This window comes from Ixodes scapularis, unplaced genomic scaffold (assembly GCF_016920785.2).
Source record: "Ixodes scapularis isolate PalLabHiFi unplaced genomic scaffold, ASM1692078v2 PGA_scaffold7__128_contigs__length_106722199, whole genome shotgun sequence".
Classification (NCBI taxonomy): domain Eukaryota; kingdom Metazoa; phylum Arthropoda; class Arachnida; order Ixodida; family Ixodidae; genus Ixodes; species Ixodes scapularis.
Genome location: NW_024609882.1, coordinates 89,686,277 through 89,705,043, shown reverse-complemented (window position 1 = coordinate 89,705,043; position 18,767 = coordinate 89,686,277).

The window sequence follows — 18,767 nt, the reverse complement described above, 5'->3', positions numbered from 1 at the left end:
CGTTTTGCTCGGCCGTTTCTTCCGTCTCCTAAAATAAACCTCCAAAACAATTACAAACAAAAAATTGTCAAGGTGCAGGCGAGCTAGTGTATGTTGATCATGATGCAAAATTCCGAGACTGGGAATGAAATTCGAAATAAATAATGTAAAAAGAAAGAAAAAAGGGGACAGGACAAAGTCTCCAACTCAGTTGAGTTGAGTTTGAGACGTTACTCCTGAGCTGTGTTTTGAGCTGAGTTGAGTTTGAGACGTTGTCCTGACGCCTTTTTTCTGTCTTCTTACACTTTTTCTTTCGAATTTCATTCCCAGTCTCAGGATTTTGCATCATGTACAAACTAAACTTACTATATGCCAGCGCCACTCGGGCGGCCTTCGAGCGGATTAGTACCAGCGTGCAAGGGGGTGGGGAGACAGTTTGCCAGATCGCTTCAAGGTTTTTCTGAGCCTCAAGCGACCCTGAAGCATTTGCCCGCCCCTGGCCGTTTCGAACTGGAGGAGTATCGTTAAACAGCTCGTTCGTGTGATCACTACTGCGTGATGCACGTTAACGACCCCCCCCCCCCCCCCCCCCCCGCCCCGGGCTGGCGGCCCCAATTACTGATCTGCACACGTCACTCTGCACTGGCAAATAATCCAGCACATCCGGGACACTCGTCTTCTCATTTAATTGCCTGACCATTTTCGCGCAATCTGAATATCACAACCGAACATTTCTAAGCCTGATTTCGTGAAAACCAGTGAGCGCTGAAAACGTTATTTGAAACTGAAACTGAGGCGGAACATGAAAACCGGACTTCGAACTTTGCGCACTTGGACTTCAAAAATATTCGAAACCTAAGTACCTTTTTCGAATTTAGTGCTAAAAGAGAATCGCAACCTTCGACCTTTCCGAACTTTATGTAGAAAGAAATTCGAAATCTTCGAATTCATCGAACTTCATGTCTATAAGAATTGGAAACGTTCGAATTTTTCAAATTTCAGATCGAAAGAAATTCGAAACATTCGAATCTCTCGAATTTCAATCTGTGAAAGTTCAAAATCTTCGAATTTCTCGAGCCTTAAGGAAAAAAAAATTTTGAAATAATCGACCCCGCACTTTTTAGAAACCGTGAAAGCTTCGAACTTTTCGAATTCGAAACTCCACGATTTTGAAAGTTGCGAATTTTTAGAATTTGAATCTCCGTACGGTCGAAAATATCAAAACCTTTCGTATTCGAACATCAGTCCGGTTCGAAAACATCGAAATCTTTCGAAATCGAACCTAGGGTGGTTCGCGGCATCTCTAGTGGGAACTCGTGCCCAATGAGCAAGAACGCGACTCCTAGACGAACTTCGACGCCGATTTTGAGTCCCATCTCTGGCCTACGGTGGCTTTCGTTAGTGACGCAGGAAAATTTAGAGCTTCTATTCCGTGGCACCAGTTGCGGGCAGTACAGGGGAAGCCAGCACCAGGCGGAGGGAGAAAGGGCAAGCAGTAGAACGGCTGGTGCAGAAAAGAGCAACCACCTCTCGTCTCTGATGTTCCTAGTGCACTCCTTTTCTCCGCTCGCCATCCAGTGCCCTCCCTTCCCGATCCGCATTCAAAGTGTCCGCCCTTCCTCTCTTCGCCTGGCAATGCCTTCGCCTTAATTGCGCGCAATTAGTCACAAGGAGTATCGTTTTTGTTTTCTCTTTTTCTGGGAGGCGTTGTTAGAAGGCGCCTTTCGCACAATAAGCCTCCTTTAGATGTAGTTTACGGGTGAGTTTGTGGCCTTAGAACGGTATGCGTGTAATGCGCAAGTCTCCTTAAGGGGTATTCACACGAGGGAGAAATCCCGGGGATTTCTCCCCGCACGTGCATCCCACGACGAAAACGTTAGGCTTTGCGATGTGCAAAGGTCTCGCGTTTTCATCTCGTGACGCGCGCGTGCCGGGGAGAAATCCCCGGGATTCCTCCCGCGAGTGAATACCCCTTTACAAACAAAAGAATTCACCTTAAGGGAGGATCACGCGCTTGTGGTGTCGTTCTCTGTATTGCAGAGTTTAGGGAGGAATATAAGCACCGTGAAAATCAGTCTGCGCTAGTTTGCAAAATAATGCAAACATTCTGCTCTATTGATTTTTTTTAAAGAACACTTCTAACCAGTTTTTGATTGCGCTCTCAATGTATGAATATTTGTAGGCGAAGTAAATGCGAACGCGTATGTAGCGAGCGCGAACGATTGGTTTCAGCTGACGAGCGGATAATCGTCTGCTGAAATTAAACAATTCTCATATCTAACATAGAGTAACGTCAACATAAGGCAGGGTTAGAAACCTTAAAACGTCGCAGCAAATTGTTTATTCGTCCTGTAGTAGTATAAATGCTAGCGAATCTTATGAGTATTGTCACAATCTTGAAAAATAGCGTGGTTTGGTGGAATATTTTAGGCAAATACCTAAACATCACACAGTCTGCATCAGCAAAATAAATTCATAATCCTGAAGAAAGTTCCAACGTCAGCATTCGCAGAATTATGGCATTCACGTCTCTTAAAGAACCTTCTGTTGGTAATCCATTGCTCCGCACAACGAACGCTGGCGCTCTACGTAAAATACATGGGTCGTCCTCAAACAGAGCTTCAACGGTGTAACTTTTCACTCAAATGCGAGGGGTTCATCGCTTTGGAGCTACTGCTCCGTTCGTCGTTACGATGGACTGCAACGGACGCTACAGCCCATTCCAGCCAATCTATAGCTGAGAGGATGTCACGTGTCCTTTCGGTTGTGCGGAGCGACGCGCAAAGCGATCGGACCAATAATGTCAATTGACACTCCTTGAAAGGGAGTTACAATCGTCGGCATGGTACCTCAGGGAGCCTAGCCTAGCCTCCCTTTGGGGACCGCCCGTTGGCAAATGTCACACCTCTTAGTGACGCTTTGGATATCGGGCCAAAAGAACTCTTCAGACACCAGTGCTATTGTCTTGCTCACGCTCCTGGTGCCCTGATATTATTCCGTCATGTGCCATCCCGGTGATAGTTCGACCAAACTTCTTCGGGAGAACCAACTCGTCTGTATTTCTTCCCAAGTTCTGCGTACAGCTCCTACACTCTCAACAAAAGGGTTGTCGTAGGGTACTACACTTGGGATAGTCAGAAGCCGTCACAGATATCGCTACCCCCCCCCCCCCCCCCCTTCGTTATACTAACAACCCCATGGGCAGTCACTCGGCACGCAATCAGCAGGTAATCACAGTGAGCACCCCCAAAAGCAACATGGCGGCTGCAAGCGACAGTGGAGCAATACGAGTAAGGCCTAGCGAGCTGGACTGCTTTTTGCTAAAATACGATTCTCAAGTGCGTACGCCCGTTCGCTGCCTTCCGTGCGCACAAAGTACTCCGAAACGCGCTTTGAAGCACCGGCATTGCACCTAATACGAGTAGGGGCGACGATGTGAGGGGGGGGGGGGGGGCGCATTCGAGGGGGTTTGTCCGCGATTGCTTTCGCGAGGCCGGCTGCATTTACTTCGCGGCCAGAAAACATTCAAAGAAGGAAACAAAATAGCGACAAATGGAATGATGTCTTTATTGAACAGAGCATCTGCTTGCTGTGCTTGCCGCAAGTGATCCGGCGTTTTCGGTTGACAGCGGCGAGGCGAAGCATCACCGATTTAAGCGGCGTCGGTTCCGATCGTTCAACGCTCCTGCTCACCTGTTAGCATTCGTTATCCACTTTCAAGTCCCTGGTAATCCTCATCGCGTCTGTGCACTCACTTGGCGCTATTCACCGCACGGAACACCCATTCAAATGGCTATGGAACTGATCCCATTTGGACGAGAGGCCGAGAACCGAACCAGACCGAACCCTTTGTGGCTGCTACGTGGAGCCATGGAACGCCTCCATGTTTTTCGCTCAAATAAGTAGACACATAAACGCGCGACTCCTTGAATTGGGCGGCGACACGCGCCACCTAATGGACAGCGCTCAAACTAAAGAAAAAAAGAAACCAGCAATTCTTGCTCTGAGCGCCTCGCCAGACAATGCCGTATGTACATATCCCACGCCACACTTCACTCATGCGCGACATACAGACATTACAGCATTTTATACATCAACGCATTCAAAAACAGCACAAGAGACAACATCACATATTGACACTCTACATTCCTATGCACACGTTTAGTCGACACCACCAGCTTATATTGCCGCGCGCAAGGCTGAGAAAGCAACGCTCGGTCACGGTCCTCCAGAAAGTTCCCGTTTATCATTTATCCCTGCTTTTGTTTTCTAGAAAGTGCGTGTTCATTCTCGCCCCGATCACGCGACGCTCGAACCGCTTTCGCCGAATCTTCGAGATAGCGGCGCACTCTAGATAAGAGGCCGCCCGCGACCTTGTCGAGTCAGTCTCGCCCTAGCGCTCGATTCTGCTGACACGCCGACTTCGACGCCCGCGACGCTCTGCTTTCTTCTGTTTCCTTCTTTATTTTTTTGGCACAAGTTCGCCACATTAAACGTTTATTTCTTTCTGTTTATTTCCTGTTTTTTTGTTTGGTCACCACCCGTGACATTTGGTGGAGGTGCGGGGTACCGCATGCCCCTGCCGCGTACCCCTCCGAGGGCCCACAGTGCAAGTCCGACGCCTAGCCCACGAAGAACCGACGAAAGCACTTCCGAGATCCGGTTCAGTCGTCGCACCCAAGGTCTACACCCGGAATTCGGACCTCTACCGCCCAAGACTAAGCAGCCAACGAGGCCAACGATGGACAGCCAGTCGTCCCAGAACCCGTCCACCGCCAGCGTCGTATACCTGCCCGTCGCACCCAAAACTCCGACGCCTTTCCACGGAGACACCCACGAGGACATCGAGGACTGGCTGCAACATTATGAACGTGTGGCCCGACATAACGGGTGGTCAGCTGAGCACTGCTTGCAGAACCTTTACTTCTCGCTGGAAGGTACTGCAAGGTACTGGTTGGAGAACCACGAGGCTTCTTTAACCTCGTGGGAGGTGTGCAAGCAAGAGCTAGTGAAGACGTTTACCAGCCAACACCGACGCGAGAGGGCCGAAGACATCCTTCGAACAAGGACCCAAGGTCTGAATGAAAGCATCACCAGCTTCGTTGAGGATGTTCTTCGCCTCAGCGCCCGCGCCGATCCTCAGGCTACAGAGGAGAAGAAGCTGCGACACCTGATGAGGGGTGTCAAAAGCGAGATATTCGGAGGTCTCATTCGCAATCCTCCGACAACTGTCGACGGGTTCGTCACGGAGGCGACGAATATGGAGCGTGCGCTACTAGCACGCGCCAGACACTACGAGCGGCACCCTGGCGTGACTACACTGGCGACATCCGGATACGACCTTGGTACCGACCTCCCAGGCATCCGTGACATCATCCGTGAAGTCGTCCGGGAAGAAATCCGCAAGATGCTCCCCGCTACGGATCGCTCGTCCTCCCTGTCGCTCGCCGAGGTCGTCCGAGAGGAAGTTCACCGAGCCTTCCAACCTGAGATTCCGATCAAAACGACGACGCCAGAGGAGCCTACTTTGAGCTACGCCGCCATGGCCCGAAGATCGCCGCAAGCTAACCGCCAGACCACGGCGCCACCCCGACGAGACCCTCCGATGCCACAGTATCCTCGACGCCAGGAACGACAAGTCCACGACGTTCGCCCGGAGCAACCCTCGTCGAGGAAGACCGACGTGTGGCGAACGGCCGACCGACGCCCGCTCTGCTACCACTGCGGGGAAGCCGACCATGTGTACCGCCGATGCCCATACCGACGACTCGGGCTGCGCGGATTCCACCCAAACGACCCGCGCCCCCGGTGTGGTGAACGCCCTCGGGAGATCGACGAGTACCTGCGACGACCCCAGTCCCCCGAGCCTGCGTCCCGCCGAGAGTTCCGGTCGCCATCGCCACGACGTCCAGCTTCGCCGATGCACCGACCCCGACGTGAAAGCCTGTCGCCCCTCGCTCCTCGCCGGGGAAACTAGGCGCGGCAACCCCTGGAGGTGGAGTTGCCGAAGACGACCGACGTAAAGAGCCTCCAAGAACGCCGGAGCGCTCCCACTCTCCCGACGCCACGCATCGCTACGACGCCCCTGCAACGGTGTCCAACAACCTAAACGTCGTCATCGACGGTCACGACGCATCGGCACTCGTGGACACCGGAGCAGACTACTCAGTCTTGAGTGGGAGGCTCTCCCGCCGCCTTCGAAAAGTCATGACGCCGTGGGAAGGACCCCAAATACGAACCGCCGGAGGACATCTCATCACACCAGTCGGGAGATGCACTGCTCGCGTCGAGATCCACGGTGAAACGTGCCCTGTCAAGTTCGTCGTTCTGCAAGACTGTTCGAGGGACGTTATCCTCGGAATGGACTTTCTCTGCGAGTATGGCGCCGTCATCGACCTCGGAACAAACCGGCTGACGCTACGAAAACCTACTCCACCAGCGGAGGAACCCGAAGCGACGTCACCCACGGTCCGAGTCCTCACAAACCACGTAAACCTACCACCGCGGTCGAGTGTTTTCGTACTTGTCGGGATCGATGAAGCTTCCTGTGGCGAAGTTCTTCTCGAGGGAAGCCTCCAATTGCTCCTGGGAAGAGGCATAGGCGTCGCAAGGGGAGTAGCTGAACTTCAGGATGGGCGGACTGTGGCCCTCGTGACGAACTTCCGAAACGAAACGCAACACCTCACGAAAGGTGCAGCCGTGGGCCACGTCGAGAAACTCCGAAACCCCGCCGAAATCACTGCGATCACTGACGAATCCTCGCCGCCCCAGCAAGACAGTACGTCGCCAGCGCAGCTCGACATTGACCCTAAGCTTCCGGACCCTGAACGGCGTCAGCTGGTTAACCTCCTCGCCGAATACCGCGACTGCTTTGCGACGTCGTCGAAGGTGCGCCAGACCGCGGTTGCCAAGCACCGCATCGTTACTGAGGACGACGCGCGCCCTGTGCATCGATCGCCGTACAGAGTCTCCGCTAAGGAAAGGGAGGTGATCCATCAGCAAGTTCAAGAGATGCTGAATGACGACATAATCCAACCTTCAAGCAGTCCATGGGCCTCTCCAGTCGTGCTGGTTAAGAAGAAGGATGGAACTCTTCGGTTCTGCGTGGACTACCGGCAGCTCAACACGGTTACGAAGAAAGACGTCTACCCACTCCCCCGCATCGACGACACTCTAGACCGGCTGCGCCACTCTCGATACTTTTCATCGATGGACCTGAAGAGCGGCTACTGGCAAATCGAGGTCGACGAACGGGACCGAGAGAAGACAGCCTTCGTCACGCCGGATGGACTGTACGAGTTCAAGGTGATGCCCTTCGGACTATGCACAGCGCCAGCAACTTTCCAGCGTGTCATGGACACCGTACTGGCAGGGCTGAAGTGGCAGAGTTGTCTCGTCTACCTTGACGACGTCGTAGTATTTTCAGCTGACTTCGACGAGCACTTGAGACGACTCCGAGCTGTTCTTCAAGCCATTCAGACCGCCGGACTCACACTCAAGCCGTCAAAGTGCCGGTTCGTCTATGACGAACTGAAGTTCCTTGGCCACGTGGTTAGTAACGAAGGCGTCCGCCCAGACCCCGAGAAGACTCGCGCCGTCACGGCATTTCCAGCGCCGACAGATAAGAAGGCCGTGCGAAGATTCCTTGGACTTTGTGCCTATTATCGACGCTTCGTTCGGGATTTCGCAAGGATTTCCGCACCACTTACGAATCTCACGAAGGACGCCAAGAAGTTCGAATGGGCCGAGGAGCAACAGCAGGCATTCGACGAACTGAAACGACGACTCCAGACTCCTCCTGTGCTTGGACATTTCGACCAGGATGCGGAAACAGAAATTCACACGGACGCAAGTAACGCGGGACTGGGCGCAGTACTAGTCCAAGTGCAAGAAGGCATCGAGCGAGTCATCGCCTACGCAAGTCGGACATTGTCCAAGGCGGAGAAAAATTACTCCACAACTGAAAAAGAATGCCTTGCGGTCGTCTGGGCAATAACGAAGTTTCGTCCGTACTTGTACGGCAGCCCGTTCCGTGTAGTCACGGACCACCACTCGCTCTGCTGGCTTGCGAAGCTGAAGGACCCGTCAGGACGCCTCGCTCGATGGAGTCTTCGACTACAAGAGTTCAACATGACAGTGGTCTATAAGTCAGACCGCAAGCACAGCGACGCCGACTGCCTGTCCAGAGCCCCCGTCGAAACCCCTTCCGGCTGCAGCGACGACAATGACGACGAGTGCTTTCTAGGAGCAGTGAACACCGACGATATGGCACGACGTCAACGGGACGATCCTGAGCTGCGCGCATTAATCGAGCACCTGGAAGGGGGCAGGAGTACCGTGCCACGTGTCTTCTCACGAGTACTGCCGACCTTCGCCATCCGACAAGGTGTACTCTACAGAGAGAACTTCGGCAACAACAACACACCTTGGTTGCTGGTAATCCCGAGTGACCTTCGAGAGGAGATCTTCCAAGCCTGCCACGACGACCCGACATCCGGACACCTTGGTTACAGCCGGACACTGGCCCGTATTCGTGAAAAGTATTACTGGCCGAAGCTCCCCAAGACCGTCCACCTATACACACGATCATGCCACGAGTGCCAGCGACGCAAGAAACCGCCGACGAGGCCGGCCGGACTTCTGCAGCCCATTTCTCCTCCAACTACACCCTTCCAGCAGATCGGAATGGATCTACTTGGTCCTTTTCCGCCTTCGACGTCGGGGAACCGCTGGATCATCGTCGCCACAGATTATCTCACGCGGTACGCCGAAACGAAAGCTCTTCCTTCAGGGACTGCTGTGGAAGTCGCCAAGTTTTTCATCGAGTCCATCGTCCTCCGGCACGGCGCTCCCGAGGTTCTGATTACAGATCGCGGATCTTCGTTCATGGCCCAGCTGACGCAAGAGATCCTTCGTCTCAGTGGCACCGGCCATCGTCGAACCACTGCATACCACCCGCAGACCAACGGACTGACCGAGCGACTCAACAAGACAATCGCCGATATGATCTCTATGTACGTCGACGTAGAGCACAAGACGTGGGACGAGGTGCTGCCCTACGTCACGTTCGCCTACAATACGGCGGTTCAAGAGACCACTGGATTCACCCCTTTCCAGCTGGTACATGGTCGGAAGGTAACGACCATGCTGGACGCCATGCTGCCCCATGAGCCATCTGACAACGAGAGCGACGACGCCCAGGCGGTTGCTCAACGCGCCGAAGAAGTTCGCCAGCTCGCCCGACTCCTGATTCAAGACCAGCAACGCGTCGACGCCGGCCGCTACAACCTTCGTCGCAGGGACGTCCACTTCCAGCCCGGAGATAGGGTGTGGGTATGGACGCCCATCCGTCGCCGCGGCCTCAGTGAGAAACTGCTGAAACGGTACTTTGGACCATACAAGGTACTTCGTCGCCTCGGCGAGCTGAACTACGAGGTGATGCCCGACGGAACACGAACATCGTCACGCCGCCCACCACGACCTGAGGTCGTCCACGTCGTGCGCCTGAAGCCGTACTACGCTCGATAGGACTGTGGACCTTTTGTGCTCCTAAAGACTCTTTAGTTTATCGTTCTTTTTTATTTTTTTTTTATTTGTTTTACACTGCATCGGGGCGATGCACTTTTAAAGGGGGGAGTAATGCCGCGCGCAAGGCTGAGAAAGCAACGCTCGGTCACGGTCCTCCAGAAAGTTCCCGTTTATCATTTATCCCTGCTTTTGTTTTCTAGAAAGTGCGTGTTCATTCTCGCCCCGATCACGCGACGCTCGAACCGCTTTCGCCGAATCTTCGAGATAGCGGCGCACTCTAGATAAGAGGCCGCCCGCGACCTTGTCGAGTCAGTCTCGCCCTAGCGCTCGATTCTGCTGACACGCCGACTTCGACGCCCGCGACGCTCTGCTTTCTTCTGTTTCCTTCTTTATTTTTTTGGCACAAGTTCGCCACATTAAACGTTTATTTCTTTCTGTTTATTTCCTGTTTTTTTGTTTGGTCACCACCCGTGACAATATACTGCTGTATTTTATGTGACCGATTAGGATGGTGACTACTGTCATATTTTGCATAAATACGAAAAGACTGTGCAAGATTTAGCCGTATATATTCTTTTCCTCTACTGCCCTTAGGAACGCGCTCGTATCTCTAATGTAGGGCAATTGCAAAAGTGAACTGCAGGTTATAAATAAATTTGAATAGTTGCTACACGTCACATTTTGAACAGTTTCGTTTTCTCGCTTGCCTACACTTCAAGTATACAGAAGCTTGTTTAATTAATTGTATTAATTATCGAAACCAATTTCTGCAATCACAACTTTCTGAACACACTGATGCATTTTCTTTTCTCTTTTTACATATCCAATCTGACTTTAGTGGAGGTTGGGTACACGTTGAGTACACTGAGCACGCGCAGGTGATTTTAGCGAAGCCCGTCCGCCGGTCCTCCCCGAAGCGTTATTTCAGTTTTCTTCTTTTCGCTAAATATCCGTTCTATGCGCTCGCGCTCGCGCCAAGAGGACAGTGCAGAATTGCTGCTTTCGGGCCCGTGCCTTCACCTGCAACGAATGCGAAATACGTATGCTAAATTATCTAAATCCTGGTTGAGACAGTAGTGTTTGACTGCGTGCGTCGGACTGCGTTCCGGCAGCAAGAAATCAGGACATCCCTGCTGCTTATATCGCGTGCCAAGATGATTCCTTGAATTGGATTCCACGCTTGATACGAAGCACAAACGTGCCGGTGAGTGGCTTTCGGTTCTCGACGCAACGTTGTCAAACGCTAGTGTCTGAACCGGCCTTGTGTGAAGCATTTTTTTTATCGAGTATGCTCGATGAAATGTGCCAAATGAACCAGAGAAGGCGAATCATGTACCTCGAGACAGAGAAATAGTGAAATACACGGACATGATCCCAGATATCTGTGTACGTTCGTCCTGTCCGGCCTCAGTTGTGGTGTTCAATGCTTCATACTTCACTGCACTTGAAAGCAAAAAAATTGGGTACGACAGGCGCGCAAGTTCGGCGGAACCGAAGAGGCCAGTTGCAACTGATCTGCACGTAAACTCACCGATCACACCTTTATTAAGAGCACGCTCTTTACTGAACCGCACAATAAAAGACGACGAGAGTATCTCGTCCGGCGAACATTCAAGTCAACTCACGCCTGTGCGTAGCTTCCTGTGCTTTTCTAGAGATTTGGTTAAATTCCTCGAGCACGACGCCAGCTGCCAACTGTTTACTAGCAGTACATGGTAAAACCCGCGACGGAACAAAAAAGGACAACCGCGATACTTTTTATCTGCCTCGGGTTTTAGTGGGTGCCTACCAAGGTTGCCTGTGCTTGTTTGTTTTCTGCCAGTTTAGGCGAACTGAGCCACACGCTTATTTCGACCGGTTCAGATTTGAATAAATGATAACCAACGCACAGAGAAAACAAGTTTCAAGTACTTTTTGAGATTTTTGAAGTGACTTTTACTATTGAACGACTGCATGCACTTGAATGTTCAATTCAAGAGTTTATAAAACGTGACTACCCCATGCTTGTCACCTGCCAACAGGGTGCTAACTCTCAATGGCTCGAGCCCAGTGGGTAGTTAAGTAAGCCTGTGGGGTAGCTGCAGCCGTCAAAACGCACGATGACGAGGGGGGGTGCTCACTTTTTCTTAGAGTGTATAGGGGGTATTCACTAGACGCCATATTTAAGGGCGATGTTTAGAGCGCTTGCTCAGAAGGAGCTCACATTACTAGGTTGCTGAGACCGGTAATCTTGATGGTGCGGAATGCACGTTGCAAAAAAACTGTGGAAGCTCGCCGTCAGAACGCGCTCAGCAGTCGCCCACACAGCTATGGCCGCCAGTGAATACTCCCTACATAACAGCTCATTCCTTATGAAAAACTCGTACTTTGTTCTGCCCCTGTGCTTTTTGATAACTTTTCCAACGTCGTGGAAGCATTTCTTCAGAGTTTCATCATTCTTTTGCTCGAGCATGAGCTTATCTTTAGTCGTTTGGAGGAGTGGTACGTCCGGTACTCGCAGTTCGGGCGGTAATGGCGCGGGTCAACATGTAGGCCTCTTGGTCTGTACAGCCCCCGAGGTGTTCATGCACCCTTTCTCGCCCTATTCGAGCAATGATTCGGCATTGAGCGTTCTAGAATTTCCACACGTGTCTCCTTCGCAAGGAAGCCTTCCGTCCCGGTTTTCTGTTCATCGAGTGGCTCTGTCGCCGACATATAAGCTTCCATCGTTGTCTCAATCAAACTCCAGTTTGGATGGAGGTCATTGACATCTCGTACAGGCGGCACATTTCTTATTACTAGATCATACAGAGGGTCGCTTACACACTTCGCTGTTAACTTTCCCGTGTGGTATGTTGTCCTAACCATAATCTCGGCCTCGGGAAGGTAACTTAGAGCTTTGTCCAGTAGAAACACCGGGCTTAATATTCCCGTGTACGCTTCCTTCGCAACCAAGTTCTGGCAAACAGCGACGGTGTTGCAGCCCGGGTCCCTGAAGAGAGTTAGTTTATGGCCACCCGTTCTTCCCTCTACGACTGCCAGATTCTCCACCAGAAACTTGGGAGGATGTCCAACTGACGAGTTGACAACTGGACACTTGTCACAATCATCCCCAAGCTCGGTCGCCTCTCCGCTTCTTGACTTCGTCCAGAAACATGACGCCTGATGACGTTCGCTAAGCTTTGACCTACAGCTATCTGCATGGTGTCCAGTTTTTCCGCAGTGCCAGCAAGTAATTCCTTTGGTGCTTGGCGGACGCCTATGACTGTTTTCCGCTTTGTGCCAAATTTTGTTGCATCAAAAGCAACGCAAAGATTTCCCGCCCCCTCCCGTTTTAGACTTGTCCAGGCTAGACTGCTTGTTCGTCTCGTCGATTCTCGACTTACTGGTAGTAGGGTGGGCGTGGAGCCTCTAGGAAAAGGTCCGCCTTCTACACAACTTCTTACAAACTTTCCCATTCTCTCTCTTGGAGAAAGATAGTCAACTTGGTGAAGCAAGTGAGCAGAAACTGCTCCACGAAGAGTTCGTCACAGAGGGCTTCCAATTTGTGTAGAATATGGGCCATATAAACCTACCTGTCGAAATACCCAGCAAGACGGGCGGCAAAGTGTCTCCTCGTTCTTCCCTCTAAAGGTTTTGCGTCCTTAAACCGTTCCCTATACCTTTGCTTGGTGTAGTGAAACCTCAGAAGCAGTGCCAGTTTCACTTACGCATAATTTGGTGCTCAGACGCAGTGCCAGCTGTACTCTCGCATATTTCAGTGCGTCTTCTGGCGATAACCGACCCACTACTGTTAACGATTCACCGGTAAGGTACAAACTCAGAGTCGTCGCCCATTTCTGCTGAGGCAAACCCATTCCCGTTGCAGTACGTCAAAGCGTAGCAAATATCCGTCAACTTCACACCTTCCTTCCTTCGAACTGAGGAATTGACTTATGAGGGCTAAAGTGTCGCCCCTCGCCGGGTGTCACGGCCAAGTTAGTACCCTCTCTCTCACCGATACCTTGGATTGAATCCTGACGTGTCGCAGCTGCGCTTTGTACAGCCAACCGAAGTTGCAGAACTTCGCGTTTTTTGTCGAACCGGACACATTCTTCCTCGCGTTCCTGTCACGCCCACGCTCTTTCTTCTCGTAATCTAATTATGATAATAATATTAATATTTTACTTCAATCATTTATGATGATGGGACCCAGAAAAAGGCTGCAGTAAACACCTTGGCGAGTCCCTGGGCCCCTAGAACGGCCGGCAGATAGCGTGCTCGAAGTCAAACAAAAAGCAATATACTAGCGTGCCAGATGCAACGATGTAACAAATTAGTGCATAAAACTAAAGGTAACCTTTGCAAATGTAAAGAGAGAAAGTTATTAGGCACAAGCATGCAATGAGTGCAAGTCTTTAAAGCTTAGACTTTCAAGATCAATGTTATTGCTGATAAGGCTGTTTGACCAATGTGGAAGTATGGAACTTATCAAGCGGGGGTGTCGAACCTATTAGCTTTTTCCATCCTCCATCTCCTTCTTCAACTCGTCCCACCTGATACCCCAGCCCCTTTCCTACCGCCATTAATAGCTCGTTCGCCATGCTAGCTTTCTTGACTCCACCAATGGGTGTGTGTCCCGGGCGAAGTGGTCTAATTAAACTGATGGTGAATAAGATCCTGGCAGGCTATCCACAAATGTCACTTTCGCCCGGTCCGACACGCGAAATGATTGAGACAACACCAGGTGAAACAAAGGCATGTGCATAAGTATTGAAATATTGAAGAGAAAATAAAAAAAAGTGAAAGCCGTTTACAACTCCCTGTAACGCCGAATTAGAGCGCAGCTCTTGAGGAGGAGGAGAGAAGGGTACTGGGGGGGGGGTCAAGTGACCTTGGGTGGGGGTCACGTGACGATGCCGATGACGCCATCAGTAACGATGACGATGCGGATACCGATGACGTCATCAGTAACGTCACTGATGACGTCATCAGTGATGATGACAATGACGATGCGGGTGCCGGTGACGTCATCAGTGATGATGACGATGACGATGCGGATGCCGGTGACGTCATCAGTGACGTCACCGGCACCCGCATCGTCATTGTCATCATCACTGATGACGTCATCAGTGACGTTACTGATGACGTCATCGGTATCCGCATCGTCATCGTTACTGATGGCGTCATCGGCATCGTCACGTGACCCCCACCCAAGGTCACTTGACCCCCCCCCCCCCTCCAGTACCCTTCTCTCCTCCTCCTCAAGAGCTGCGCTCTAATTCGGCGTTACAGGGAGTTGTAAACGGCTTTCACTTTTTTTTATTTTCTCTTCAATATTTCAATACCTATGCACATGCCTTTGTTTCACCTGGCCCAAGTCACCTGGACGTCATCAGCGATGATGACGATGACGATGCGGATGCCGGTGACGTCATCAGTGACGTCACTGATGACGGAATCAGTGATGATGACGCTGACAATGCGGATGCCGGTGACGTCATCAGTGACGTCACTGATGACGTCATCGGGGGTCACGTGACCCCGGGGGTCACGTGACTTGGGCAGCCACGTGACTTTGGGTGTCACGTGACCTTGGGGGTCACGTGACCCTGGGAGAGGGGCCTTGGGGAGGGGTCACGTGACCTTGGGGTGACCTTGGTGTCACGTGACCTTGGGATGACCGTGGGGGTCAAGTGACCTTGGGATGACCTTGGTTACGCCGACGGCGACGCCGACGGCGACGCCGACGCCGACGGCGACGCCGACGCCGACGGCGACGGCGACGCCGCTCAAGACGGGAACAGGCCGCTAAGAGCTGCGCTCTAAAATAATTATCAAGCAAAAGGAAAAAAAAAAGTTCAAAGCAGGCCAGAGTGCCTGTGGTCAAGTCCCTTTGAAAGCTCGACTCACGGCTGACGTCGCAGAGCTTCAGGAGCGTTGCTGTCTTCGGTGAGGCTTCAGGATCTGGGGCATTGTCGGTTTCGAGAAGCGTCGCGTCGGAACCTGCCCGTCGTTCCTCGCGATCCTTTTCTTTCGCTGCTCTTTTAGAGCGCAGCTCTTAGGGGCCCGTTTCCAGCCTGAGCGGCGTCGGCGTCGCCGTTGGCGTCGCCGTCGGCGTCGCCGTCGGCGTCGGCGTCGGCGTTGGCGTAACCGCGCCCCTCCCTCTCCTCCTCCTCCCCCTCCTCCTCCCCTCCTCCTCCTCTTCCTCCCCCTCCTTCTCCTCCTCCCCTCATTGTGTAGTATGGTCCGGGCGGGTCACGTGACCTCGGGGGGAGGGGGTCACATGACCCGTTTCCAGCCTGTGCGGCGTCGGCGTTGGCGTCGGCGTCGGCGTCGCCCCTCCCCCTCCTCCTCCTCCCTCTCCGCTCCTCCTCCTCCCCCCTCCTCCCCCGCCAAGGTCACGTGAGCCCGGGGGGTGACTCCCCTCCCCCCGCCGAAGTCACGTGACGGCCCACCCAAGGTCATGTGATCCCGTCCCCTCGAGGTCACGTGACCCCCCGGACCTCTGCCCTCCTCCTCCTCCCCCTCCTCCTCCTCCCCTCATTGTCTAGTATGGTTCGGGGGGGGAAAGGGTCGCGTAAGAGCACAGCTCTTACGCGACCCTTTCCGGCTTGAGCGGCAAGGAGGAAAGCAGTACGAAGGTGGAGGAGGGGGGGAGGAAAGACGAGGAGGCGGAGGCGAGGGGAGGGGAGGAGCTTGAAGGACGAGGAGGTGGTAAAGGAGAGGGAGGGGGAGCAGGAGGGGAGGAGGACTAGCAGGCATGATCACGAGGGAGGAGGAGGAATATACCCTCCACTCCTCCTCCTCAAGAGCTGCGCTCCAATTCGGCGTTGCAGGAAGTTGTAAACGGCTTTCACTTTTTTCTTCTTCTTTTCTTCCCAGCTCTATACTCATGACACTCACACAGGCGCCGAATACTGTAATTCTTCCCGCTTTCGTTTTGTTGCGCCGTATTCCCGTTTTGGGTCAAATACTGCATTAGTATGGGTTCAAAGGTTGGAGTCCGCTTGCATTTTCGCAGTTTTGCTCGAAAAAAGGCTCTGCAGATGTGACCCTACCTTTAGTACACAGCGCCGCTCTCTTAGCACAAACAGGCGATCGTCCTTTTCAATGCGAGAGTATTAACTGTCCCATGGAGCGAACTGGCGTTATCTGCTTTTGAAGCTGCGCGCCAAACAAATTCCTCTGTCCCAATAAAGCGAAGCCTTTCGTCTGTAGCAGTGATTTGATGGATAGGCTCTCATTGGTTGGGGCCGTCATAGTTCCAAAGAATGCCACCCCATGGTGCTGCGGGCCCGGCGCCAAAAGCGCACCGTTGAAAGGAACACAGTGGCGCGAGCTCAGCCGCTTCAACTCCATTTGAAGCCGACGAACATGGCGGCGCCTCAAGCATCTACATTGTTGGCGGCATCAACCTCGGTACTATTCAATTTATCCGACATAGTGCTAATCACTACGCAATACTGAAACACTTTGGAAGCGAACTGGTACTTTGTGTGAAATGATATCCAATCTATCCAATTCCTATTGTTGCCCAATATTAGACAACATTGGAAGCCCCTCGGAACTTCATTTGAAATGGTATTCTATTTATCCGATGACTGCCCAATATTAGAGAACAATGGAAGCCTATTGGCACTTTATTGGAGGTGGTATCCAATTTATCCGATGGGCTGCAAATGACTGCCCAATACATTGTTGGGCTAGTTGGTTCATCTTGGTTAAACATTTAAAATAGCGCAATAACCATATAAAATAACTCTGCTTTTCTTGATTGAAACTAGTTGAAGTTAGCGCTTGTCCTGCATACTTGCCTTTTTAGCGATATTTTATATGTTAAACTGCCATATCTTCGGACACATTGGGTGTCTGTCCATTGGCACTGTTTTGGAAATATCCAGTGGTGTGCTAATGACTGCTTCATATGGGAGAACATTTGAAGCCCATTGTCACTTTTTTGAAGTCATATCCAATTTATTTATAGAGGTGCCAATGACTGCCCAATATAAACAACATTGCAATCTCATTGGAACTTTATTGCAAATGGTGTCTAATATATCAGTTGGGGCGCAACTGACCGCCAAATTTAGCAGGAAAATTGATGTCACATGACCTCATGTCACGTGACCTATACACCAATTTGGTTTCCTCGCTAAATATGACGGAAAAATCTGTGACGTAACCTGAAATCACGTAAACTCTACCTTAATATAGTCTTCTTGCTAAATTTAGCGGGAAAATTAAAAATTGAGGGTCCTCTATTTCGTTTTATGCATAATAGAACTTGGAAGGTAAAGGCCGCTGCCAAATTTTTTCGTTTTTGTTTGACAGTTTTTCAGGCGCTGGAAAATATTTTTTTTTTGCGTTGAGTTTATATTTTGAATTCTTTTTGTTCCCTTCCGCCCATTAAAAAGCACCGCCAAAAAGCAAGATTACCCAACTCATATATTACCATCCCACCGTCTCTTTTCGCGCGATAAAGTCAGTCTGTTACAGTCACCTTGGAAACGAAGCGTCTTTTTTTATGGAGGGATGCGCGAATGAAGCGTCTGAAAGCCATCAACGGCAGACACCATCTTCTGAACCTTGTTTGCTAACGTGAACGCGGCAACGCTAGCCAACGTCGGATGAACCTTTGGGGCAGTCGACGCACAAAGCCCATGGCGACACTTGGCGGTTCCGATGGGACTTGGTGGAGGATCGGGCCTGAGATGATATTCAAGTTTCCCCGTGTGAAGTGAGGTGCTGCCCCGCGCAGCGAGGTCTCTTTGGAAGGAGAGCTTGGAGATTAAGCCAACTTTGCGACGTTGGTAACAGCCGTCGTTCAGAAAACGGCGCGGTTTAAGCTGGCTTGAGACGCTACCTTCGATTGCTCGTCTATTTGAATTCAGTGAACAAAGCAGACAGACTTCATAGTAAGCAAGGAGACGTTGGTGTGGAGAGATTAGGTGCGTGCTTAATTTCCTTCACCGTGCTTTTCATTGAAAGGAACTGGAACAAAAACGTTTAAGATAATGACTTAACACAGAAGGCTTATTTTCTGCAGAACCTAAGATTTTGACAAGCATTGAACAAAATGCTTGTTTTCTGGTCATCCGTCGGCTGATTACTTCATGCTGCATATAGCCGATTCACACGACGGACCAAATCGCGATTTTCGTCCGCGGACCGTGTACCACGTGACCGGCACGTCACCGATTCCTGCAATCCGCGCCTCCTCCGCGGAGGCGCGGACTGATAAAGTCGAGCGCCTTTTTCACTCGCGGACGTTTGGCGGCAGACTGACTTAGAAAGCATTT